This window comes from Manis javanica, chromosome 16 (assembly GCF_040802235.1).
Source record: "Manis javanica isolate MJ-LG chromosome 16, MJ_LKY, whole genome shotgun sequence".
NCBI classification, from domain to species: Eukaryota; Metazoa; Chordata; class Mammalia; order Pholidota; family Manidae; genus Manis; species Manis javanica.
In genome coordinates, this window is record NC_133171.1 from 15,701,097 (window position 1) to 15,726,741 (window position 25,645).

Here is a 25,645-nt window from a genome sequence, read left to right on the forward strand (position 1 = left end):
GCATCTTGTTTGTGGGATTTGGCTGTATTTGCAATATATGAGATGGCATGTGCTAGGTGGGGTGACTTTGAAATTGTGTGGCTAAGATGCAGGCAGTTTTCTCTACTGGTTAGCAAGAGCTAAACTATATTGGACACGTAAAATACCTGTGCATCATGGATACATGCCTTGCCAAGATAAACTGCCTCACAAAAACCTAACTGCATAGTTTTGCACCTCCTCGGCCACCCCCAGTAGGACCGAGAGGTAGAACGCTGGGATGGAGGGCAGGCAGGACCGAAGCTGGTGAGGAAACTGTGACGTGGTCTGGCTCCCAGAAGATGAGCTCAGGGAGTGGGATTCTTTTGAACTGGGAAATTCTATGGGAATGAGTCATTTAGCAACAGGAACAAAAGTTAAATATTATAGAAGTCAGCCTGGAAAGACAAAGATGGACTTTGCCAAAGGTATGAGGTAACAGAAACTATGAGTAAGCAGAGTGATTAGATGAAGAAAAAAATGTAAAAGAAAGGGTAAGGAAACTATTTTTCATAGAACACTCATTTAAAGTACGCAAGTGGAGAGTATCTGGGTCATACTGTTGGCATAGCAAGTTATACAATAAAGACCCCCAAGTTATTATTGTTGGGGTCTCTAGGTATATTATGCATCCAGGAACACCCGTATCTTTGGAAATTCCATTAGAAAGTAGCCATGTCAACAGATTCTCTTTTACTTGAGGTTATTGTTTTGTTTTGTTTTTATCTCATAAGTAAGGCTACTACCTACGGCAATGAGGATGGGCTCGGAATTGTTTGGAATCCACTCCAACCGCCTTAGACAGGACCTCCTGGTAGCTGCTAGTCCGTGGCTCCTGCAGGGTGAGTTAGTGACTGATTCTGAGATAAGACAGTGACACCTTGGTCATTTCCTTGAATGGCACTGGTATGCAACAATATTTAAAGAAGCACCCTTTGTTATCCTCTACTCTGTGTCTGGACTTTGAAGAACAGAAAGCTAGAAAAGTCAGAATAATTTTTAGCTGCAGAAATAATAGATGTTTGTTTCTTACATGAACTAGATCTTAGATACAGAATTGAAAGAGGAACAATTCTTGTAAGAATCTATTTATGGAGTAGTGGGAAAAATATTTGCACTGATTTCAATCTTTTCCCCAATTCTAACTTCTCCACAGTAAATTAAATAATTAAGCAGGATAATTTGTCAAATACAATGTAGCTGATATCTTATTTTTCTTAGTGCTTCAGATGAATTTACCAAATGCCATCACACTGTATTACATGCTAAATTCTGTATTTACCTTAACTTTTCCACTTGTAGGAAGCTACTACCATGACATTCACCCCAGATTTTTTTTTTTTTTTACCTCTGGCAGTTAGCTGGTCTGTAGAACTCCTTTAGTTACCTTACTAATCATGTCTAACCGAATCACTTGGAATTTGTTTTCATTCTGCTTTAGAATCCGTATCAGCAACCAAGCATAGACACACCTAAGTTAGGAATTTATAAATACATGGTGGCTTGAAATGTATAAAACAATCTTAAACCAAACAATCTTGCTTTCTGCTGCTATCACTACTCTCTGAAATGCTGTCACTTATCACTGTGTCTGTTTCAGGCGTGTCACTAAGAATGGCTTCTGTTGCAACTGAGAGAGACCCACAGGTGGGCGGGACAGGAAAGGAGATACTAGACGATGGTGAGCACCGGATCGTGGCCCTGGCTCAGGCAGTTCTAATGGGGCTCCACATTTCCTAGCGTGCGCTTTTCCGGCCTGTCCTCCGTGTGTTGACTTTCTGTGCAGGTAAGCTTTCCACGTGCCGACATCGCAAAAAAGCACCAGCTGTCAAGGCCTCCTTTCTGCTCACCTGAGCCTCCGCTGAGCACGTTCCCTACACACCCACTGAAGTCAGAGACGCTTCTCTGCCGAGACCAGCTCAAGGCAGGTGTGGCCTCCCAAGAGGGTCATGTGAAACCACACGCTAGAAGTTCAGGTCTGACTGGGTGGCTGTTACTGGGCCAGCCGTCCTGCATGTGAGAAGGTTTAAGCTGATGAAGTGACCAGCTCTGGAGGTGGATCAGTGGGGTGGGACCCTGTCAGCCGCATGGCTGGTGCCCTGTGGGGGCAGGCTGTGCTGAAACAGCTACTTCTACACCATGTAGACATGACCTAGGAAGGGAAATCTGAGGATGTGCCTTGTATTTCTGCTCCCCATAGCAAGCACACTAGTAAGTCACCCTGAGAAGGAAATGCTGAGTGCCTGCTGTGGAAGGAAAGAACATTCTTGTGTGTTTCCCCTTTACTCCCACCTCTCTGCCATGCTTCACTCTAATGCTGGAGGTGTGGGTTTTTCACACATCAGCAATTCTCTGACACAAGCTGGTGTCCTCTAGTGCAATTCAATTCTGACACTAAATTCCTAGAGTTAGCATCAGATCCCACAAGGTAGGTGTGCAGCCCCACAAGATTTCCCCGACAAATGCCAGTTGCAAACCCCAGTCACCTGTAGTTCTGACTATAACTTGGGGTTCCCATAACCCCCTGCTTGGGTTCAATAATTTGCTGGAGTGGCTCAAAGACTCAGGGAAACACTTATGTTGACTGGTTTATTATAACAGATATAACAGAGACATATCCTGAATGTCCAAGTGAGGAGACACGTAGAGCAAGGTATGTGGGAGGGTGTGGAGACCCCAAGCTCTGTCTGGGTGCCCCTCTCCCAGCACCTCCCCCTGGTTACCAGCCAGGGAGCTCTTTGAAGCCCATAGATTTTAAAAATTTTTAGAAGAACTCGTCATTTGGGCACGATGGATCATAGACCCAGCTTCCAGCCCCTTTGTCCTTCCATGAAGATGGCAGGTGGGGCTAAAGCTACAGGCTTCTGACAGTGGTTTGGTCTTTTGGTGACAGGCCCTGTCCTGAAGCTATCAGGAGCCCACCAAGAGGTGCCTCAGAAGATCGAAGGGCACTCCTATCACCCAGGAAATCAGGAATAGTCAGGAGCTCTGGGTTAGGAGTCAGGGTCAAGGACCAAGTACAGATACGCCCCATTTCTCAGAAGTTTGCATTATGCCGCTTTACTTTTGCAGATGCCTACACTGGTACGTGCTTCTGCTAACTGAAAGAAGCCTGAGGATTTTCCCTTTTATGAAAAATGTGAAAATCAAAAATAACATTCAGTGCTTGTTTTACAGTGAGCTGTCACAGAGGCAGCACACACCCTGAACTACGCCTATCCTCTCGGTATCAAACCGCCACAGCTTGGAACTGTGTGAGCATCTGGGCTTTATCTCGATTTATGTGGTATGTCCATTAACAAGATGTGTCCTCAGGTATCAGAAAAGCCTAAGAAGTTATTTTTTGGGTCTGGGTGCACTCAAAAAATTTCCATGCAAATGAGTGATAACTGCCCCTTCACTCTTTGCCATGTTGATTTACTAAAGCTTTTAAGGAACACTATCCGTGGCAGGGTAAGCCTATATTAGAACAAAATACATCCCTGGTGTTCTTATCCCTTAGGAAATTACACAGGTTTTAGGAGCTCTGTGCCAGAAACTGGGTGCAGAGACCAATACATATTATTTCACACCTGCCAAGTAATTTTGTTAACCATTATATGCTATAAAAACTTTGTTAGTTTACATTGGTTGATGTGACTGTTGTTATTATTATAAAGGACTTTGTTTTTAACTTGAAGGTGTATAAATACATCGCATTTAATAAAAACTCTGAAGCTTTAAGAACTTCTAAGTGAATAAAGTGCCTGTGTAAACATTTAGTTTCACCAGAATTTTCATGTGTCTGTAACATAGTGCAGAAATTTGTAAGAGCAATTATGGAGATACAGATGATTCCATAGTCAAAATATTTGGGAGATGCTAAATTAAACAAGAGGAAAGTGGTTCTTTGCGATAAGACTCCTCAGAATCTTTAATATGCTAATACTAAGTGTGACTTTTAGGAGAGAGTTAGATTATTATGGAATTGTTATAGAAAGCCCACCGTAAAGTCGCTGAGGAGTGATGACACACTAGGAAATGGTCCCCACTGGGGTCATTTTCCTCCCCAAGGACACTCGGCAGTGTCTGGAGACATCTGTGATCACCGCAAATGAGGGGGTTGCTGGTGTCCGCCATGGGCAGAGTTTGGAGAAGTTGCTAAACATCTGCACTGTGGAGGACAGCTCTGTACAAATAGTCACCCAGCCCAAAACGTCAACAGTGCCACCGCTGAGAAAGTCTGCCTTAGGCTGATATACGCCACTGACCTTGATGAACACTGATCTGTATGGTTGATAACAGATTTTCTAACTCCAAAGAACAGTATAATCATCTGGTTCTCAAATGGCTCACCAAACTTGATCTTTGTCCAATAGGAGACTATATACCCCGGGAACTGAAATTACCAAAACTGGGCAAGGTTAAATCCTAAATTGAGTCCCACATTCACCTCACAGGGTTACTGTAATGTAAGATTCATGAAAACGACTGAAAACTTTGTTATCATGCTAAAGCCCTTATCATTACACATTTTATATACGGAATTACGATGTCTTGCAAATAGCAGCAACTATTAACCGCTTACATTTGCAAACCACTGCATCCTTTCTCAACGGCTTCTACATCTCCATTCTTACTCTCCATCCTCCTCTGTGGAAGGAGGACTCTTTACAGGGCACCCTTTGTAATAATTTAGTACAATTTGAGTGTGTTCTGAAAATGACAGAGTGGCTCAAATAGGAAGTTTTCATTAGTCCTGTAAACCCCCATTCAATGCTTTGTCAGTTGCTTGTTTGAGACTTTAGTCTACCATAATAGAAAATATTTAATATTTTAATAATATGTAATATTAATATTAAGAGTAGGTCCTTGGTATGAACTTTTCTAGGATTTCACCTACTAGATTAAAGTAATAACAACGTGAGAACCAGAAGGGCGAGCAGGTCCAGGGAAATGCATCAGAGTGGGAACTGCTGGCAGCTCTGCGCCGGCGGGCGTGGCCACCGTTAGGTAGCCCTGTGCCCAGTACCACGGCGAGCTGTGTTGTCCATCTCCGACTGGCCCGCTGGGGCAATTCCTGCCTTGACACAGACATAGACCTAAAGCTTTGGGGCCAAGCGAACAGCAACAGCAAGAGAGTCCTGAGACCCCTCGGTTTTTGTCATCCTCCCAACGTCCAGTCGCACCGGGATACGGTTTTACTGGAGAGGCAGCCGCAGCCTCGAGGACCGACCGACTCAGGCGCCAGGGTCGGGTGTCCGGCAGCGCTGCCGACAGTCAGCCAGGGCGCTTTCCGTGGGTATACTGCTTTGGGCACGGCATTCCTGGGGCACACTCTGGGTCCACCTGGGAGAAGTTTAAGCAAGCTCTTCATCCTTACCTCTCCACATACCACATGGAAGGATAAATACACGCAAAAAAAAGAGCATTAACCACCCCCAATTCTTTCTTCTCTCTTTTCCTAGAGCGACATGGTTCACAGTTAAGAGAATGTCAAGTGAGGGAAATGATCTAGTTAGGAAGTAGCTTACTCACAGTGCACATCCCACAATCAGTGGAAATTCCCCAGTGCTGTCATCTCGCAAGGCAAAGGGATGCGGCGCAGACGGAAGCAGTCGGCCGTGTGCAGCTTGTGTTTGCTGACTCGGAAGGACAGCGATGATGCAACGCCATTTCCTCATCCACGGTGTCTCTTGGCCTTCTAACCATTTGTAAGGTGGTACAGACTCAGTCTCAGGGGGCCAGGAGAGGAAGGCCATGGTTTGTGTTGATAACCCTGTTTCCTTACCTGGGTACGAAGATAAAGATATATAGTTCTTCCTATCTATGCATCTAGCTACCTACCATCTGTCCCCCTTAAAAGGGAAGAAATGTCAGATAAATTTATTATAAAACAGCATGTTAGTTTCATTTCTAATTAATATTTTAATAGGTTTTCTTCAACATCTGGACATTTTTTCAGATGAAGTCCCTCTAAATTAAATCAATGCGTCTAACTGTTCATCTGAAAGTGGAATAAACATACAGTCCACCCCATTTTCAGAATTTGGGGAAGCACCATAATACATGTATTGAAATAGACTTCTCATAGAAATTAAGCTGAATCACAGAATTCATCAACCGGAAGGAGTCATGAAGTGGCTTCTTCATTTTTAGCTTTTTAGAAAATGCAGAAGTGGGAAAAGTTGGGTCTGGAATCAGATACAAGATCAAAATTAGCCATAAGAGTTGCAAGGCACCATGTCCGGCCATGTACATGTGATCCCTGTAGTAAGAAGATGAGTTAGACAATTTTACTGATAAGAAAACCAAACCAATTCACTGAATAATGTCTTTAGGAGGTCAGCGGAGCTGGTATTCAAAGCCCAGGCTGACTTGTAACCCCTAAACTGACCTGGGTTTACATTCTACTGTCCCCTTCCGAATGGCACAAATTATACCATCTCTTTCAGCCTCTGCTTCCCTTTTTGTAACAAAAGGATGTAATGCTAACTATTCTAAATGGTTATTTTTAAGATAAAATAAGATTGTGTTTGTGCAGTCACCAACACAGAGTATGTGTTTAATTACTCATTTTCCATTCCTCACAACGCAATCAAAATTGAGAAAGTGGTATAGAAAACAGCAGTTAGAGTGGTTCTCATCCTTGGCTGTACATCACAATGTGCTGAGGAATGTTTAAAAAGTACGATGCCTACTTAGGAGGAGTATGAATGGAATTTCTAGGATGCTGGCCATGTTCCCTTCAGCGGAGTGGTGGCTACACAGGTGAGTTCATTGTGTGGTAAGTCCCTAAGCCATACATTTATGAGAGCTGCATCCTTCTATATGCATCTCTTACTTCAATTAAAATGGGTATTTATGTAAGTACTACTTTCCAGGTCTTACCCCTCAGAAATTCTGATTTAATAGACCTGTAGAGGGATGCAAACATCAATTTGATTTAAAAGCTTCTCAGGTGATGGTATTATGCAGCCAGCATTGAGAACCATTCTTAGATTTAAGAATCAAGGAAGGTATATTTTACAACAAAATAGGCAACATCTGACAAATTCAAAAGCCTGAGTTAATGCACAATGATTAGACGCAGAGAACAGGAGAGAGTGTCTTCGTTTCATACATAGACCCCCACCCCGGGAAAATGGGAATCGAAGTATGCAATAAAAATCTAATAATTGCCATAAAAAAACCTTAAATTCTTTATCTTTCCTCTCTTATGAACATGTGTTTAGCATCTACTTTATTAAACCATCATCCTGATTTTTTTGAATCGTTATTCAACAAAACCTATGTAGTTTGAAAGCTCAGGAAAATAAATCTGCGAGTTAAAATGCATACTCCTCCGAGCCCCAGTCAGGCAAACATCTATCGAATATGAGGGACAAGTAAGATGATGTCTGCATTGTTTTTTCTCCCCAGCAGACATAATTATCCTATTTACCCCTTATTATTTGTTCTTGATCTTTTAGGCCATGCCCCTGACATTTGCAGCTTTCTCCCTTCGTGACACCCACATGCACACCCACACACACCCATGCACACATTCTATATATGCTGTCTGTCATATGTACATATACAAATGTAAACATGTTAGCTTTACGGACTTCAAATTAGTTAACCTATATTTGAAAACATGCATTATATTAACTTCTTTGCCATTCTTTAACAAAGCTTTCATGGTGAAATTTTTTAAGCAATGCACTGATTTTGCCAGGAGTTTTCAAATCTGCCTAGTGAAAACAAGCACATGATATGAAATTTTAGGTATTTATTATATATGTTCGAGGAACCCCTTACTTGCTTTCACAGGCAAAGGTGTCCCTCTCCTTTTGAGGGAATTGATTCTCTTGCCATTAATGATTCTTTGTTCATACAATGCCCAGCAGTTAATAACATCTTCCTAATAAGAGGCCATTTGTTTCGTTCATTGACCCAGCAGAGTCTGACAATTGTGTGGACAAATTGAGTTATTAGAAAAGTAAATTTAATTATTGCCGTATTTTCAAAAGCATAAACATCAGGTTTTGAGTTTACTCAGAGAATACAGTTGCTTATGAACTCCATTAGCCAATGGAAGAAGATAAAGGAAAGGAATAAAGAAGAAAATCTCTAGTCTTATGCTCAACTGGTGAATCCACAATATGGGTATCAACTCCATCAAGTCTCAGGTTCATAGGCTTTAGACATTGACAGGTCTATTATTCCTAAAAGCTGGAGAAACTTTGAGTCAGAAAACTTATACAGGTAAAAGCAGCTGAAAATATTGAAAAATAAACATTATTCAGCATGAAACCATCTGCATTATTAAAGTTTGGAAACACAAACATCTCATTGAAGCTAGCATACTAATATAAGATTTATGCTGTTGATAACCATTTGCAATTAAGTATAATGTGCAAATACCATGGGATTAAATGTTTCAGTTGTAAGGAAAAGGGGAAAAAATCATTCCTTTTTGGCCCTTCTTAAATGTAATAATAGCAGGTGTGCTGGAAAGAAAAATGAAAAAATCTTTTCTCTGGCTCAGCAGAGCGTGCAGTGATACTGTCTGTGATGTCATTGTGGTGTCATGCGCGTCCCTGGGCTGCTTCGTCAAAGGCGGCACATGTTTTACTTAAACAAGACTTCAAGAGCGAACACTGATTTTTGAAGTGGGGTTGGTCTCCACTGTTACAGTCGCTGGGTGATGGTTTCACAGCTGCAGGGGGAACGCCACTCATTTCCTCTTATCACTCGGGAAGCAGGTATCCTGTCTGCTGGCTCACGGACGTCCACGGGAAGGCCGACGCCTCACAATGGCGGGGCCAGGATTCATTTATGTGGAATCATACTTTGTCCATGACGCTTGACCTCACCTCCCCAGCACCTTTATTATTTTAATCTGTGTGCCACTGGCACATTCAAAGGTTTTTATTTTGTTTCTCTGATACAATAGTGTTAATTTGAACCACATGCAATTGCCATTTTGTAGAACCAAAATGATCACATATTGACAATTTCATGCAGTTCAGTCTATCATTGACTTATTTTTGGATGACTGAAGGGGCAGGGGGAATTGCACAGCAAGTAGTAAAGGAAAGAAGACGGTGTGTGCGTGCGTGTTGGCTGGGAGCTCCTGCGGGCTGGGCCCTGGCCTGGGCACCGGACAAACAGCAAGGAGCTAGAGGAAACCCCTCTCTCCTGAAGCATACGTGTCCACATGGAGGGCAAAAACAGAGCAATCCCAGGGGAGTGCTGGGAGAGGGGGCAGAGTTTGGATAGGATGGCCAGAAAGGCCTCCTCCAGGGACGAATGTTGGGTGGAAACCTGAAGACTGAGAAGGAGGCTTGCAGAGACCCAGGCTCCGCGTTAACAGACTCCCCAGCGCGGAGGCCCTGCGGAGGAAGGGCACTTGGCGGGTCTGAAGAGCCAGGAGGCCCGCGTGCCTAGAGGGCGCGAGTGGGGGGCTCAAGGGTGACAGGTGAGTTGGGGAATTATAGGCCGGCAACGAAACTGCGGAGCAGTAGGAAAAATGGGGAAGTATGTGGCCTGGGAAACCAAACTTAAAACAGTGTGATTCAGGAAGGGAGGGAAGGGCTGCGCTTGTCCAATGCTATTGGGAGTTCAGGGAAGGTGCAGCCCCAAAATTGACCACTGCACAATTTACAAGTGGCAATCAGTGGCGGACCATTAGGAAGCAACTCTCCGTGGGCTTCTTTGTCCTGTTTTTGAAAATAAGACGTAATTTACATGCAGTAAGATTCACACTTTTTGGAGTATGGTGCTGTAGGATTTGAGAAATACACTCAGGAGTGTTATTACCACCATACTCCTGACATTGAACTTTTTGTTGAAAGCCGAAATGCCCAGGGCCTCTTTTGAGTAAATACCTTCCCATACTTCCTCTATGTTTGCAAGAATGTCACATATATAGAATTGTGGGCAGCTTTTATAATCTGGTACTTACGTTGAGCTCAAAGCATTTGAAACTCATTCTGCGGCTACATGAATTTGTTTTTTTCATGAAAAGCCACAGTTTGTTCATCCATCCCCTGCCGAGGGCTGGTTCCAGTTCTTGGAGATCACAAATGAATCCACTATAAATATTCACATAGAATATGTGTGTGCATGAAAATAGGTTGTCATTTCATTCTGGTAAATGCCTAGGAGGCTGGTCCATACAGCAATTGTTTAATTTTGTAAAAAACATCTGAACTATTTTCTAAAGTCACTGACCCATGTTTTTTATATCTACCAGAAATACATGAAAGTCCTATTTGCTGTACAGTTTCTTTTCTTTTAATTTTACTCATTCTAAAAGGTGGTGTATCACTAGTGCTTTAATTCCCATTTCCCTTGTGACCAATGATACTGACCGTCTTTTCGAGTACGTACCTGACCCCCCCATCATTTTGCTGGAGACCTCTCTGATCAGATAGTTTGCCTGGATTTTAATTGGGTTGTTTGTTTCCTTATTATTGAGTTATGAATTCTGCACACCAGGCTTTTATCAGATATGAGCTCTGTAAATATTTTCTCCCCGTCTGTGGTGGCTTGTCTTTTCAATCTCTCAACAGTTGTTTCAAAATGCAGAAGTTTTTAAGTTTGATAAAGCCCAGTGTAACAACTTTTTCACGAATTAAGTTTCCTATCATACCTAAGAATTCTTTGCCTGGCAAACTCAAGTTCAGAGAAGTTTTCTTCGCTATTTCTCCTAGAAGTTTTATAGGTGCAGATTTTACATTTATGACTATTGGATTTTGTAAGATGGACATCATTGGTGACTTTTACATGAGTGAATATTATTTGTTAATTTGTGCAAAGACCTAGTCAAAATAGGTGAAAGAGAAAAATGAAAGAAAATACAATTGAGATCATATTTACAGACAATCTTTACAGGAGTCATGCTACAAAGATGGATGAATTTTAACGTCTGAGCTGCGTAGAAACCTTAAAGGTGGGGTATTGCTGCTGATTACGCTGGGTCAGCAAAATTAAACACATTGGCCTGTGTATCTGTGAACTTAAAGGGTACAAATTGAGACAAACCATAGGACAGCAGATTCAGTGAAACCTCACTCGGTAGTGGGTGAAAAGCTCCAAGCACAGAGAGTGGTTATTTAAGATGAAAATAACAGGGTTTCTGGGGCAAATAAGGATAAACTTCTATGCTTTCTTCATTAGAGCCAATGAAATGTTTGGCTTGGAAAAAATGAAAGGAGGTGGGAAAAGAATTTCAGTTTGACCTTAAACTCAACAACTTGTCTGATTGAATCTTTTTCCGTGGATTAAGCAAGAGAGCCTCAGGCAGACGGGGTGTCCTTTCCCTGGGCAGAACCTCAATGGGTTTCATATTTCCTAGGCTCTCTTACAAACTCCTTTAAACAGAAAACGACCTCTGTGGTTTGGTACATTCCCTCCATTCCGGCATTCTCTCTGCCCAGTACCCCAGAAAGTAGGTAGTGGGTCAGGGGCAGAGGTCACAGACACCCAGGGCAGGACAGAAGCTCAAACTGGAGGAAAGGCCCGTATGCGTACCTATTCCTTTAGTTGTAAAATATTATTCAGGCTTCAAAGGGCAAAGAGCACAGCGAAGTCATGGAATCCCACGGTGGTCAAGGTCACTCGTGAGATCCGAGCTCTAGACCTGGACTCAGCCGGCTCTCCAACAGCAGAGCCCTGATGCCCTGATGCCCTTGGGGTGACGTGGAGGAAGGCCCAGTGGCACGTGACTCGGTGACTGAAAGGCACTGGCTGTTGGTGCGTTTAGAGAATTGGGAAGAAAGTACTGAGCTCTCGTGGTGGTTTTAATTCTTTCATTTGTTTATATAATAAGACTAGTGGTTTCTTTCTAGCTGAAAAGTTACACAACATAGGATTCCAATGGCTAAGATGAGCTAAACCTGAAATTATCTATTGCTTTAAAACACCAAATTAGGCATCACTGAGCATATTATGGACACTTTTCATGGACCAAATTGTAAGTGAAAAAATACTGTATATAATTTATGTGTCGTAATGGCCTTTGTATGTGTCCTTGTGCCACAAAGAACTCTGAGAGGACAGCCTTACTTCCCAGAGAGATGCAAATGACTTTACATTGTAATTCGATAAAATCCATGTCTTAGTCTTTAAAGTTCCTCATTTCCATTTTGTTTATGTTGGGACCAATGAAAAAACTCGGACTAAGAAAAGCATTTTATAACTTTTTGGGTAAATAAGTACAAAATCTATTATTCCTTATTTATATGTGAAATTAATAAAGAAATCAATGACATTCTTATCATTGTATATAAATAATAGAGATGGAGTACTTGTGATCTATGGATAGAGAGCAGTTTTGAGTTTCTTTTGTTTGTCTCCTCTTTTCAGGATCTTCTGGCCTTGTTAGTGGTTCAGACGTGGACCTTCCATTGGAGGACACAGGACTGTACACTTCTGCCAGTACAATTACTGTCACATTTTCTTCAAATCCAGTTCAGATTACAATTACCGCGAGTCTTCAAATTAGTTTTCACATACCAGCATGTGCTTAATAATTTGAATGAATTTTGTTTTCATTAATCCTCATAAAATAGGTAATACTTTTATCCATGTTTTGCAGAGGAGAAATAAGTTTAGAGAGGAAAAATAACTTTCCCAAGCTTTTACAGAAGTATTGTAAAGAAGGCATGCCTCCAACTCAAGTATTCTCAAGGGTGGGTTCTGAACCACCAGGCAACAGATACCCACTTAATAAGAAAGGCCCATGTATGGGCAAGAAAATTCCCATTCTGGTGATGGAAGGAATAAAGAAGCATAGCTGGAAGGGCATTTAACGACTGTCGTTTCCCATCTGTCTGTTGAGAAGACCAGTCCTAGACATTGTTTGGATGGAGAGTGTGGAGGGCCATGACCTTCAGCTGCCTATGAGGTCAGTTTCACGACAAGATAGCCCCTCTATCTCAGGAAAGACAGTGTGACAACGTGCTTCTGGACTGCCTTCCCAGACCCACACTGTCCATGATGTTTGGTTTTCCAGCCATGTGACTATGAGCATCATTATTTTAAAGGAGCCCTTGGACTCTTAAGGACCCCAGAGTCCAATGCTGCCACCTTTGACAGCAGGGTCACAGCAGAGTGGATCCCCTTCTGGGGGTGCTCAGCTGACCATTTAAATCCTAATGCAGTTTTGCCCATCATTCTCATTATCTCATTAAATCATGTTTCAAGAAACAAAGATGTCCTTTGTGATTCTCAATTAATACCTTCAGACAGGTGTGCAAGTGAAAGAGCCTTAGAAATAAGGGCAAATTGGACTGATTGATGTGTGGAATGGATGCTTTAGAGAGTTAACACCAGCAAAATTAGCAGCACGGCAGGAGGGGCGGGAAGTCTATGCATTCATTTGTAAGTATGATGATATATTATCAGCTGATTTTCACCCAGTGTGTATTTACCATCTGTCAGTGTTGCCTGTACTAAATCATATTCATGTTCATTATAGCTATTATTTTACTATTATTTTGTGAAAGCATATAGTACTATGCAAGTATGACAGATTTTTATTTCATATATATATATATATATATATATAGTTTGTTTGATCCAGGATAGAGATCTTCCAATGTCAGAAAGCTTGTGGGGAAGTTTTTCTTTGCAATAGACCCTCAGATCACTTTTGGTTCTATGGGAGACACAAATTTTTTGTTATTAAGTACATAAAAGCTTTGCTTCCAGGGAGAACAATCTCAGTTGTTCCCTCTCTGAGTTAGAATACGAATGATTTTCTCATGGCAAATAATTACTGTAAATTAATAAAAAGAAAACCACCCCCCACCCCTCTCTCTCTCTCTCTCTCTCTCTCATTCTTTCTTCCCCCTTCATAATTGTTACATCCAACACTTGTATTTTAGGGAAATAAATCTTGGGAAAATAAAAAACAAGCAAATGTTTTCTGGCATGTTACTGTGTGATTCATAAGTACACATTAGTAATATTAAATATTTACAACATTATACAGTAAGACACATTCTCCCATCAGTTTCTTTTTTTCCCTGAGTTTCAAGAAGAGCCTTGACATTAACTCTCTGCTTTGGAATGAAGCAACTACCCCAGAAATATGCGGACCATCTACCCCCATCTACCCCTTTTGCATTCTATTCAGGGACTTACATGAGCACAGAAGAGCCAGAGAAGGTGCCAAAATGGAGTGTTTGACAGCTGTGCTGGCGCTCCCAGCGCTCTGTGTGGGGCCAGGATGCCCTCACCCACCCTCATTACCGTGGACGACCCCTCCCCGAAGAGGACAGGTCAGTAAGGCAAGAGAACTCAGGCTGGGAGGGGGCACTAAACAGAAATGCCCCCACTGACGCACGGCTCCAAGGGAAGTTCTCTAGAAGAAAAATGAAGATTTCTCTCTGAATCAACTCTCTAAAGATATTCTTAGACTTTCCAGAAAAATTAAGAAGAACATTTCATATTTTTTAAAAGTCTCCTCTACTTATAGAATTACTCCCAGTAATTTCTTAAACTTACATAGACATTTACACATACCCTGCTTTCCAAGTGCTAAAATAAACCATTTGACCTTCAGCAAAACTGACAGCCCTGTTTCACCCGCCGGTTCTCCCACATCCGCCCCTGGAGGCCTGGGTCTCTGCCTCTCCGTCCTCCCGCATCTCCTCACTACCACAGCAGGGATACAGATTTCCCAGGTATAGACCGGCATCTCCCAAAATGCATTGCAATGAAAAGTGGTTTCATGGAAATGTGGTACATGTTTCTCCACATTAGGATTCCATAGCAGACGGGTTTAGAAGAAGTTTGGATTAAGTAAAATTTAGTGGGCTACTTTCAGTAGGATTTCCCAGAGCCTTTCATGAGTTTGTGCATCACAAACTTCAAGAAGGAAATGCCATAAGCATTCTTTTATTATTATTTCTTCATTATAAACCTTTGGCAGGGAATTTTTAAAGCGTCAGCCAAGCCAGGCAGCAGGCTCAACAGCTCAGCTGGACACCCTAACAACAACTTTCCGTCTTGGCCCAGGGCTTGGCAGGGTCCTACACTGTGTCCCCTCTTCTACATGGTGATAGTACAGACAACCAGATGGGGTATTGTTTGTTTCATATTTCTTCCTACCTTTTAGTGCTGTTTTGCAATATTTCAATAGGCCGGTGTCCTAAAAATTATCATCCTGGCCACTTGTTAGAATGAGATTAGCATTGTATTTCGTTAAAAGTGAATATAGAAGAATACCTTATATTTTGCACAAGCACCTGAAATAAATGTTTCAAAAATCATTTTGTCACCTCTTAAATTGAGCTAGATTCCCAACTATTTTAATGGTCATGGCTGTGGTGCCATGCAATCTGTAGCAAAAAGGAGGAAAATGGTCCACCTATCCATGGGAACATCTTACTGGAGGGGCAGACACCTCTGACCAAGGTTTGTTCCTTGGGGCGTTGGCTGCACAAGAATGATTCTTGTCAGCAAAGCATGTGGTCTGTCCCGTCCCCACTGGAACACACAATCTCTGTCCCCTCACTTAGTACAAGCTGTTCCCTCCTGTCCTCATAGCCATGCGTGCCCTCATGCAGCCATGCACTGCTGGACCCGCCTGTCCCTGTGGCATTGTGGGTCTTCCCTTCAGACTTCCAAGTGCTTCCCCACAGTGTCTCGCCCCATGGGTGTGTGATTGGAGTTGCAGCCAGACAGACTCACCAGGCTTGGGTAGGGTGCTGGGCCAGGCAGGAAACCCACGGGGCCTCCCTCAGTCTGGGCACCACCATGGAGGGCACTGCTCCCTCTCCGGCTTTTCCTCACGGGTCAGCCCGGCTCATCACAGAGGCATCTGCATGCCCAGCGGGAGCACTTGGCAGATGGGTGCCAATAGGCTGAATAACATAACACTCTCTCTGTCAACAGAACCCATTGAAGGTTTTATAAAAATTTGTTGTTCAAGCAGTTGTTTGCTAAATTACTTAAAATCACTGGCTTAACTCATTACTTCATTAAAGAGTTTTTTTTTTTTTATCAAACTGACTGAATTCATAGGGTGTTTTATTTTCATACTGAAGAACCAGGCTGGGACCAAAACCTTCAGACACACACTTAGAACATCCATGAGGGAGATACTTACAGTGCCACAGTGAAGACATATTGCCAAGCGACTAAAATGCTAGTGTATCTGGGGGGACTTGGAGAAATATGGGCTCTAGCAGAAGAATCAAAGAGCTCAAGAAATTCGAATGCTTTATTGAAAGTTGACAAGACACTAAAGATTTTATTGAACTTAGTTGACAGTTGTTAAAAGTAAAAACACCTTCTTTGAATAATTTGCTAATCTCTTAAGGGCCTGTCAGGCACACAGAGATGAATGAATCCTGAGATTCTTCTTTTATGACAGATTTCTGCATCGTGCTATTTGTTTGTTTTAAGAATATATTAAAGGCCTGTGAACCCCCGACTCTACCCAGAAGCTAAACACTGGCAGTCACGGGTCTGTGCTGCCATCTTCACCCATCCTGCTGACTCCACACAAATTCATATAAAGATATTGGCACAAAAACTTTGTTTGATATGATGTGCACACAGTTTTCCTATAATGTTGCTTTCTTTTTTCATGTCTTTTACTTTATGCAACCACTCGAGAAGATCCTTTCCAAGTCCTATCAACTGGCTTGTCAATCTCAGTCTATGTGTTTAGTCGTGTTCACTAGCAGCTAGAAATGATGCCACCTACTTCCAGGGAGTACTACATAGACTGCAGATCACTTAGATAAGCAACTACCTCTCATGATTTTCCACCAGTTCTAGAAGGCAAGCATGACCCATGGATTAAGTGCGTCAGAACCAGGATTTTACCCACGTTCTATGTTTTTTTTTTCATGACATGGAGACTATAATACTGCACCCCACTGGAATCAGCTGGGCTGACACCTGTCTGCATGGAATTACAGGATAGGAAACGAGTTCCTCTCCTCCTCTAATTTGCCCTCCATGGCACATGACCAGGTACCTATTTTAATGTTTGTCTGTCCAGACTTGAGGAACTATGCGCTAAATCAAAGGTAATTTTGGTCATTGTTTCTCGTCTGTTCTGAAATCTTTGTGTAATTCTGGAAAGACTGGTGCAGGAGCCCAAAACCTGTTGGCAGTGAGTTCATTTTCAAAGTGAAAACAAATGCTTATCCTTGCTTCCCCTGTAGCTGTCTTTTCTGGGACTGTGTTGTTCTACTGTCTTCATTTTAAGCTTTAAAAAATCCAGGGAATGTGCCTAGCTGGGGAGCAACCTTGAAGTATCTCATTTCCTGAGTTAATACTATTTATCAGCTTTCCTTGTATATGAATTACTTTGTCCTGAGACATTTTGCAGGTCCAGTAAAACCACAAGCATTTGACCTGGTGAAAATGAGAGTAGGTGTATTTTAACTGATGAACAGAAATGTGGATTATGAACTATTATTAACCGCAGTTTTATTATTCTGCAGTCCCCATAATTAGAACAAGTCTAACGAACTGTTGCTTCTTAGTTGTCTTTAAGTGACTTTTCTTAGTTAATAGCTAATAATGATTTGTAATTAGCAAATAATTTAAATGTAAATAGATTCTTCTACACTGCCTACCAATGCTTGAAAACAATTTGTTCTCTTAAATAGCTTAGAAATTACCCAAGCAGTCTTGGTGATACTGTTAATTTGCTTGGTAAAATGTTCTATATAAGAAATACAGAAAGAACTTTTGCTCTACCTCACCTGCATTTTAACACATTTCTAATTGGTAAAGTCCAAGTTAATGAGCTTATATTGGCCACAAGAAAGAGAATGTGTCCTGGAAAAAAATTCAAAAAGTGCCTCAATAGGTCAGTATATGCCTCAAAATTACTTACGCGTAGTAACTCCATAAATCTTCCTTACAATTTCCTATGACAATGTCCTCAAATTAGAGGATGAAGAAACCTGAGAGAGGAAAATGCAATAGGAAATTCTTAATGCAGATAAAAATGAGAGAAGGGTCAGAATGGGAGCTGTGGAGGTGCAAAGTAAGTTGGTAGCAATGGGAACGTACAAAAGTAGAAAGGATGATAAAATGGTTTTTCAGAAAGGGGACGGGTGGGATTCAGTGAGATACCATGCATAGAATTTGAAAGATGAGAAATGGAAGATGATTCCGTGCTTTGGAACTGGCTCCATCATTTGTCAAATCCTTGTCAATCATCGCAGAGGGAACCAAGAGGGAAAATAAAGATTGTTCAGCCCTAGATTTATCACACTCCTGGGAAAAGTAGTCAGCACATTTCATAGTAATGAGTGGTTCACTTTGTTAATTGTATAGACAAAATCTGAACATTGAAGCACTAATAAAATAATTTGCATATAAATGAAGATATGACTTTTTCTGTCTTATTTTGATATTGGTCTCACAAAAAAAATGCACCCGAAAAGACATATTTCTAAAACCATGTAGACTTTCTACTTGTTTCATTATGGAGAGACTTAGGACGACTTGTTCACCAGATTCACAGGCAGAGTCAGGCTGGAAAACCTTCAGCCCCCACCAACCTGGACATGTCTACATACAGTTTTGATTCGGCTTGAATGACTGAATGCATTTCTGCCACCCTGTCTCCCTGGTGGATTTCTGCTCAACATCCTAGACCTAATATTTATATTATTAGGATTTTATCTCTGCAAACTTTCCTACCATGTGGACGTCACTGAATATCCCATTATCACCATTTCCCTGGTACTTGCTATGTCCCAGTTATAATATTTATCACATGTATATTACTATATTTGATGTATTTTAACTTATTTGATTAAGTAATACATTTACATGATTTACATATTTACTAGATTGTCCCTTGTTCAGCTTATTTAACATCTGAGCAGACCCTAGTTGCCATCTCTGATCTCAAGTAGCCATAATAAATGTTTCTTGTCTTTCCAACATGTATTTCTGAACTTATAAGCAAATTCAAGTATATTCTTATTTCCCCTCATTCCTGTCACCCACCAGAAGATAGAATGCTGTGTATACTATTCTGTTTCATGCATCTTCACTTTATATTCCCAGAAATATTTTATTTCTATGTCAGTCTATAGAACAGATTTCTCATTTTTATTTTAAACTGCATTTGTTTATATGGAATACGCAATATATTTAACTTGGCCACTAAAGATGAATATTAAGTTGTTTCCAATCTTTTGCTATTAGGAACAGTACTGCAAAAATTGCTTTACCTGTGTAGTTTCGTGTGCATGAAATGTGTATTTGTTCAATTCTGATAGGTATTTCCAAATTACCCTCCATTGGATTCGTAAGAATTTGCACTCCTACCAGAAACACAGGGGAGTCCCTGGTTCTGTGGACTTTTGACAGAACATATTATTTAATTTCTGTGCTTTTGCTAATTTGGTATGATAAAATTCATGCCTTAAACACATTTCTCTTACTAGGAATAAGATTAAACATCTAGTATTTATTTTTCTTAAAATCTGTCTATATCTATTCTAGTTAGTTTTCTGTTGGACTGTTGGTCTTTCTCGTTCCAACTACAAATGGGTCTATTTCTCATCGTAGCATTTAACTGAATGCCAGTTGCATGCGTAAACTACAGATTTAATCTAATGCATATTGTACCCTAATTTATTCACATACAACTTTATTTTTAGGGTAACTTCAAACAGCCTGGAGGCTAGTGCCTCCAGAGCAAAGCTGAGTATTAATGTTCATATTGGTAGCATGCCTTACTCCTGACTTTAATGTAAATATGTCTAATGTTTTCCATCAAGTATAAATCTGGCTTTTAATGCTCAGATGAACCTGTAATTTAACATGTTAAGAAATGGTTGAGTGTTTTGAAACCAGAAATGATTTTTGACATTTTTAAATTATTTCCAGCATATACAGATACATATGATTTTTTTTTTCTTAGCTCTATTAATATGATAAAAAAAAGAAGTTTGGAAGCTTTCCTTTTCCTATTTTCTGGACCAGTTTAAATGGTACTGGCATCATCTGCTCTTAGGAGTTTGGTAGAATTCAAAATGAAAGCATTCTGGCCTGGGATGCTGGAGAAGCCAGCATCTTGGCAGGGTTCCATATTTCTATAGAAATGTATGGAAATTGTTCTGCTTATAACTTCTGAGACTATCCATTTTAATAAGGCTTTTATGCCATTGTAAAGGGTTTGAGAAAAGTTGGCTCAGGACTATTTCTTAAATGCCTTTAGATTTAATGGTTATTTCTACATGAAAACTCTTATGTGGCTGATTGGCATTTTCCCCACGCCTGCCCCCACCCTCCAGCACCATCTGTTACTCCTTAACTAGGTCAGCTGATGGTAGCTTTTGTTTTATTTTCTCCAAAAAACTATCATTTTTTTATTCTACTAATTTTGTTTCCTGACTTATTTGTATCTGCTTTGCCTCCTTATCCTTTCCTTTTGTCTCCTTTTATTCTTTCATTTGGATCATCCTTTTCTAAATTTTTTATTCAGATGTTTATTAATTGACTTTAAATTCACTTGTTTAGCGCTATGCATTTCCCATGAAGTGTGGCCTCTAGCTGTGCGCCGTAGGCTCTTATAGGTGTCTTTTCACTGTAGTATTTTTCTCAATGTTCTGCATATTCAGCTTGAATTTCCTTCCTTAAGAGTTGGTTCATGAGGAATGCTTGAATTTTTGCATGGCTGGGTAACTTTTCAATGTTTTTCTATTAATTTGGGTTTTTTTTTTGCATTGCAATTAGGATTTCTTGTTGTTATGGACTGAATGTTTGTATCCAGAATTCATATGTTGAAACCCTGACCTTCAGTGTGATGGTGTTTTGGTGGTGGGGCCTTTGGGAGGTGATTTACTTCAGATGAGGCCTCTGAAGGGGGTGGGGGGATCCTCTTGGTGGGATTCGTGTCCCTGCAAGAAAAGGCCAGAGAGTTACCCTCTGTCTCCACCCACCATATGAGGACACAGAGAGAAGCACCATCTACAAGCCAGGAAGAGACCTCTCACCAGGGGCGGCGGCTCTGTGACCTTCGGCCTCCCAACCTCGAGAACTGCAAAGCATTAATGTCATCTAAGCCCCCCAGTCTATGGTGTTTTGTCACAACAGCCCTCACTGACTGAAACAGTTGTCTTCCATTTTTTTTGAAGTGTATTAAGATTCTCCACATGGCATAATGTATGGTAAATTTTTGTGATGGTTCCATGGGATCTTAAATGTGTATTCTCTATATGAGTGCAGACTTTAATGTACCAATCATAGGAACTGAATTAATTACCTGATATAAATCTTCTATACCTTTACTTATCTGCTTGATCTGGCATGTACTAGGAGAAGTGAATTAAGATTTTCCACTTCCTGTGTGTTTCTGTCTCTTTTTACTTGCATTTCCTGTGTTCTCTGTTTCTTGGCCTTGGCTGCTGTGCTATTGTTATTCATTCTAATAATCTGCCTGTATATTCTTTGGCTTGTTTTTTTTTTTTTTTATAACACATGGTTGCATCACCAGTAAATAATAAAAAATTGTTTTCTTTCTTTTTAATACTTACAGTTCTCTTTCTTTTATCTTTACTAACTACATTCTAAAAAATGAGGTAATTCTGGGCTTTATTGCCTTTGTCACGACCAAAGGAAATGTGTTTACTATTCCCTATGTTAGGAACCGAACCATGTGTTACAGGTGTTGGGAGATGTCCTATGTTAGATAAAAGATTTTTATTCTTTTCCTAGTTTGATAAGAAAAAAATTATCAAAACGTTTGATAAAATGTTTTATCAAAACCAGATATCAGATTTTATTAAACTTCTTTTTCTGCTTGTATTGCTCTAATTATATGCTTTTTCTTCTTAAATCTGAATATAGATGATAGATAGATAGATAGATAGATAGATAGATAGATAGATAGATAGTATAAATATGTCTATTTGCCCACTCATTCTGTATTTCATCTTTTAAAACTCTTCCCCCACTGCTTCCCCTACCTCCCATAGACATTTTTGATTGACTGAATTATATTGTTTGGCTTTCCTGTGCCTTTTCTTTCCAACTGGATTTCTATTTCTTGATTTCTTCCCTTATTCTCCCAGAGAAGTTCCTTAATATACTCCTTGTAAAACGATAAAAGAGAAGCCATTGAGTATCTAAGAATGCTTTTCCCATCACCTATGACTACCATTCTGGCTGGGTACAGAACTTAATTTATAAATGCTCTTTCCTCAGTGCATTAAGGTGGCATCGTTCCCCAACCCCACTACCCGTTCCACTGCCAAGCAGCTGACAAGACTTCTCATACCGTCTTGTCTATTCTCATTCATTTTTCATTGCCGTGTAGTGTTCCTTTTAAGTCTAGAAACTTTTCAGAGATGTTAATCCTAAGTATTGCAGTTTTCTCTGTGCTGTATTTATGTTGTGTTATTATTGTTTAGCACATAAATTGGTTCAGCCCTTCTGAGTTGAAATGTGTGTTCAGAACTGTGTTCTCATTCTTTCTTCATCATGTCGTATGTTTGTTATTATGCTCCCAGGCTCTCCATTACATCTGGGTCATTTTAAATCTGAAGAAACTGAGGGCAGAAAATTGAAGTAATTTGCACAAAATCAAACACAGCAAGTTGAAGAGCTAGAATTTATGCTCGAGCAGACTGCAGCTGGAACCTGCAGTCGTCAGAGCGCACAAAGCAAGACTCAAGCGATCACAAGTCTTCTACTGCACTGAGAGTCCTCAGGGATAGAACGATGCTTTACTCGTTCCAAAGCTGTCCACTTCACAAATTCCCTAACCTTTCCCAACCTCGCAGCTCTAAGAAAACACCAAAATGAATAAAACCCCCATCACTGTGGGACCCCACACTCCATCTGCATTCTATATATTATTATCCTGTGCTTCTCAGATACCCTCTGCCAAGGTGCCTGACATTCTTGGCTCTAGATCAGCTCTTTTCATTCATGCTTGCCTTTGTCCCTATCTGTTCTTGAGAAATTGTCAACAGGAAAAGTCCTCTCATAATTGCTAACCGTCCCTATTCATAGCTATATAGATTTTGGTTTAGGAAATCGATGTCCCAGTAACCCCTTCAGTGCTTCAAATCCAAGAGCTCATGAATGAGCATATGTTGAGTTGAAGAATGAAAAATCCAGAAAATAAAGGACAGAAGAGGGATGTTATTTCAGAACATAGGTACTAAACCTGTCCACTGACATCATCCTTTAGATTAGAAATATAGTAAACTATGTGATATAATATTAATAAAAGCAGTTTGCATAAAAAATGAATCTTCAGAGATGTTAAGAATAATAAAACCTACAGAGAGGTACAATATTTTTTGAGGGAGATATGTTTTTTTCATGATTTATTTTGTTCCTTTCTGCATTAACCTATGTGCTTACATTTCTTCTGGATTTTCCAATTTCTCTCTTACACCATTTAGCAGTTTATTTTCCTTCACTTCATTCTGACACATGATTGATTTGTAAATTCAAGAGAAAGTAAAGGATTTTGCATCTTTACCAACTTCCAGATTCTTGAATTTTGGTTTCATGTAGTTAATTACTGCCTAGCATCAAATAGTTTTCTCATTTCTACTGGCATTAATTTTTTAAAATTTATATTTAACAAGGTAGACTTCACAAGTTAAGTGGATGCCAATTAACCTAAAATCTGAACTGACTTTTAAATGCAAGTCATTCCTATCAAATTAGCATTCTCTACAGATTTAGTAGATAGCTGTCAACACAATGGAATGTAAGCATCAATTTAAGCAATTTATTTTTTAAGTTCGTAATATTAGTTTGATTGTGCTTACACATCCCAAATTCATGCAATTTTGTGTCAATTACTAAGGCACTAGATGAATTTTGTATATTATTACATTTTAATCATCTTCATAATTAACATTTAATTTATATCCCTTTCTCTTTCCTTTCCCATCTGTAGAATGTATTTCTTTGAGTTTGTCACACAGAACTTAAGCAATTTTCCTGCCAATTAAATGACATTTTATTTTTCTAAGTGAATTGGCTGCTAGGGAAATGGACCCTGGAGACTAGTGGTCAGCTTATTAGTAAAAAAAAAACCTCCTCCCACTCAGACACGTGGATCTGCTTCCCTAGCTCTCTCTCTACCTCAGCTCATAGTTTTTCTGGAACAAGAGCTGAGAGGCCAAAGCCCTGTTTTAAGGCTGTTGAATAAACTAACAAAGGAGACTTTCACTCTAGCATTTCTTGTGCAAATCCTGCCCACCCAGACTCAAGGCCCACCAAGTCAATGTACAGAATTATTTGCAAAACGGCAGAGAAAGATATAGACTTTTTAGGAGTGTTTGCATTAGAAATAAAACAGGACACTGAACTAAAAGTAAAGAGGCTATAATGAAAACTCCATACTGATACTGATAAGAAAATGACGATGCCCTTTGACTCATACAGTCATTGTTCTCTCTTTTTCTTTTTTTTTCTGTACTCATTTCACTTTTCAATCTATTTGGAATGACTCTGCTTGAATAATGATCCTGCAGTAACTTCATTATCCTTATTATATTATCTTAATGTGCAAATTCAATCTGTTTTGGCTTCCACTAATGAAGAGAAAATATCTGACAGGACGTTGGTAGTAGAAGGTTGACTTTACATGAAGTGAGGATCAGATTAAAGGCCAATCAAAGGTTTATATACTCGGCCTGATACGCAGACATCAATTCTTGAGGCCATATTCTGATGTGGAACTTACACATATGAATAATGACAAAGCACTTGAGAACACTGGGGGGAAGCTCCTTGGGAGAATTCCCAATTACGTTTTTTCAAAAAATATATATTGAACAGAATATTTTTTTCCCATGGAGTAAGCTGACATTTGTTGTATATATTAACTCAAACCTATTTGCTTTTAGTCTTATTTACCTGTTTTTTTAGCAGATCAACAAACAGGTCATGTTAGTTGGTTAAGTTCACTCAACTAGCAAGATACAGAAAGGATTTAAGCCAGGTTTATGATGGGGCAAACACTATGCAATCTGTTCGTGCCATGAAAATGAACCTCTGGGGATAAGAGCTGTGACAGAATCATCCATCAGTGTTCATGAAGGACATGCTTAATTTTACTTATTACTATATACATCCAGTCAACCAGGTCAAAATTCTCAGATAAGTTGTAAAAAAGAAAGTCATCTTTTTATTTAATGCAGTACAGCCTGAATCTCCATCTCAAGCATACAGCTCCATTATTTGACAGGAAATGGACAATATTAACTTATCTAAAATATTTCTCTCCTATCTCCCCAGTCAATTTAGTCCAGTTGATATAGTGAAAACAGACCTCTTAACATTATTTCAATTTTATTTGTTTTTTTGTGGGGAGGGCTTCTTGGGAAGCTAAGATTCTTCCTTTTCTTTCTTTCTTTCTCTTTTTTACAGTATTTTAGTAATGTGACTACATGGCAAAGAATATCCTACTTACTGGATGTACCACATTATCAGGATGTTCCTGTTCTAGTGCAGTTCATTTGAGCTGAAAGGAGACTTAGAGAAGGGTCAGCTGGCAAAGAAATGAATGCCTTAGAGTGCTTTCTCGGCATTTCATAGTCATTAATAAAGGCTTTACTTCTTCCAAAGATTTCTTGAGGTAGTGACAAGAAGATGGCTAAGAGAATGTTCAGGAGATTTAAGTCAATTTAAATTAATC

The 25,645-nt window shown here is 40.0% G+C and overlaps 1 long non-coding RNA gene across 2 annotated transcripts in view; it reads right to left on the minus strand.

Annotated features, from left to right (window-relative positions):
* LOC108403037 (uncharacterized) overlaps positions 1-25,645 on the minus strand; it is a 119,245-nt gene that overhangs the window by 54,682 nt on the left and 38,918 nt on the right. For both annotated transcript variants that reach the window (XR_005059246.2, XR_005059245.2), the window contains exon 4: positions 5,536-5,788. This is a non-coding gene — a long non-coding RNA (uncharacterized lncRNA). The remainder of the gene's footprint in view (positions 1-5,535; positions 5,789-25,645) is intronic.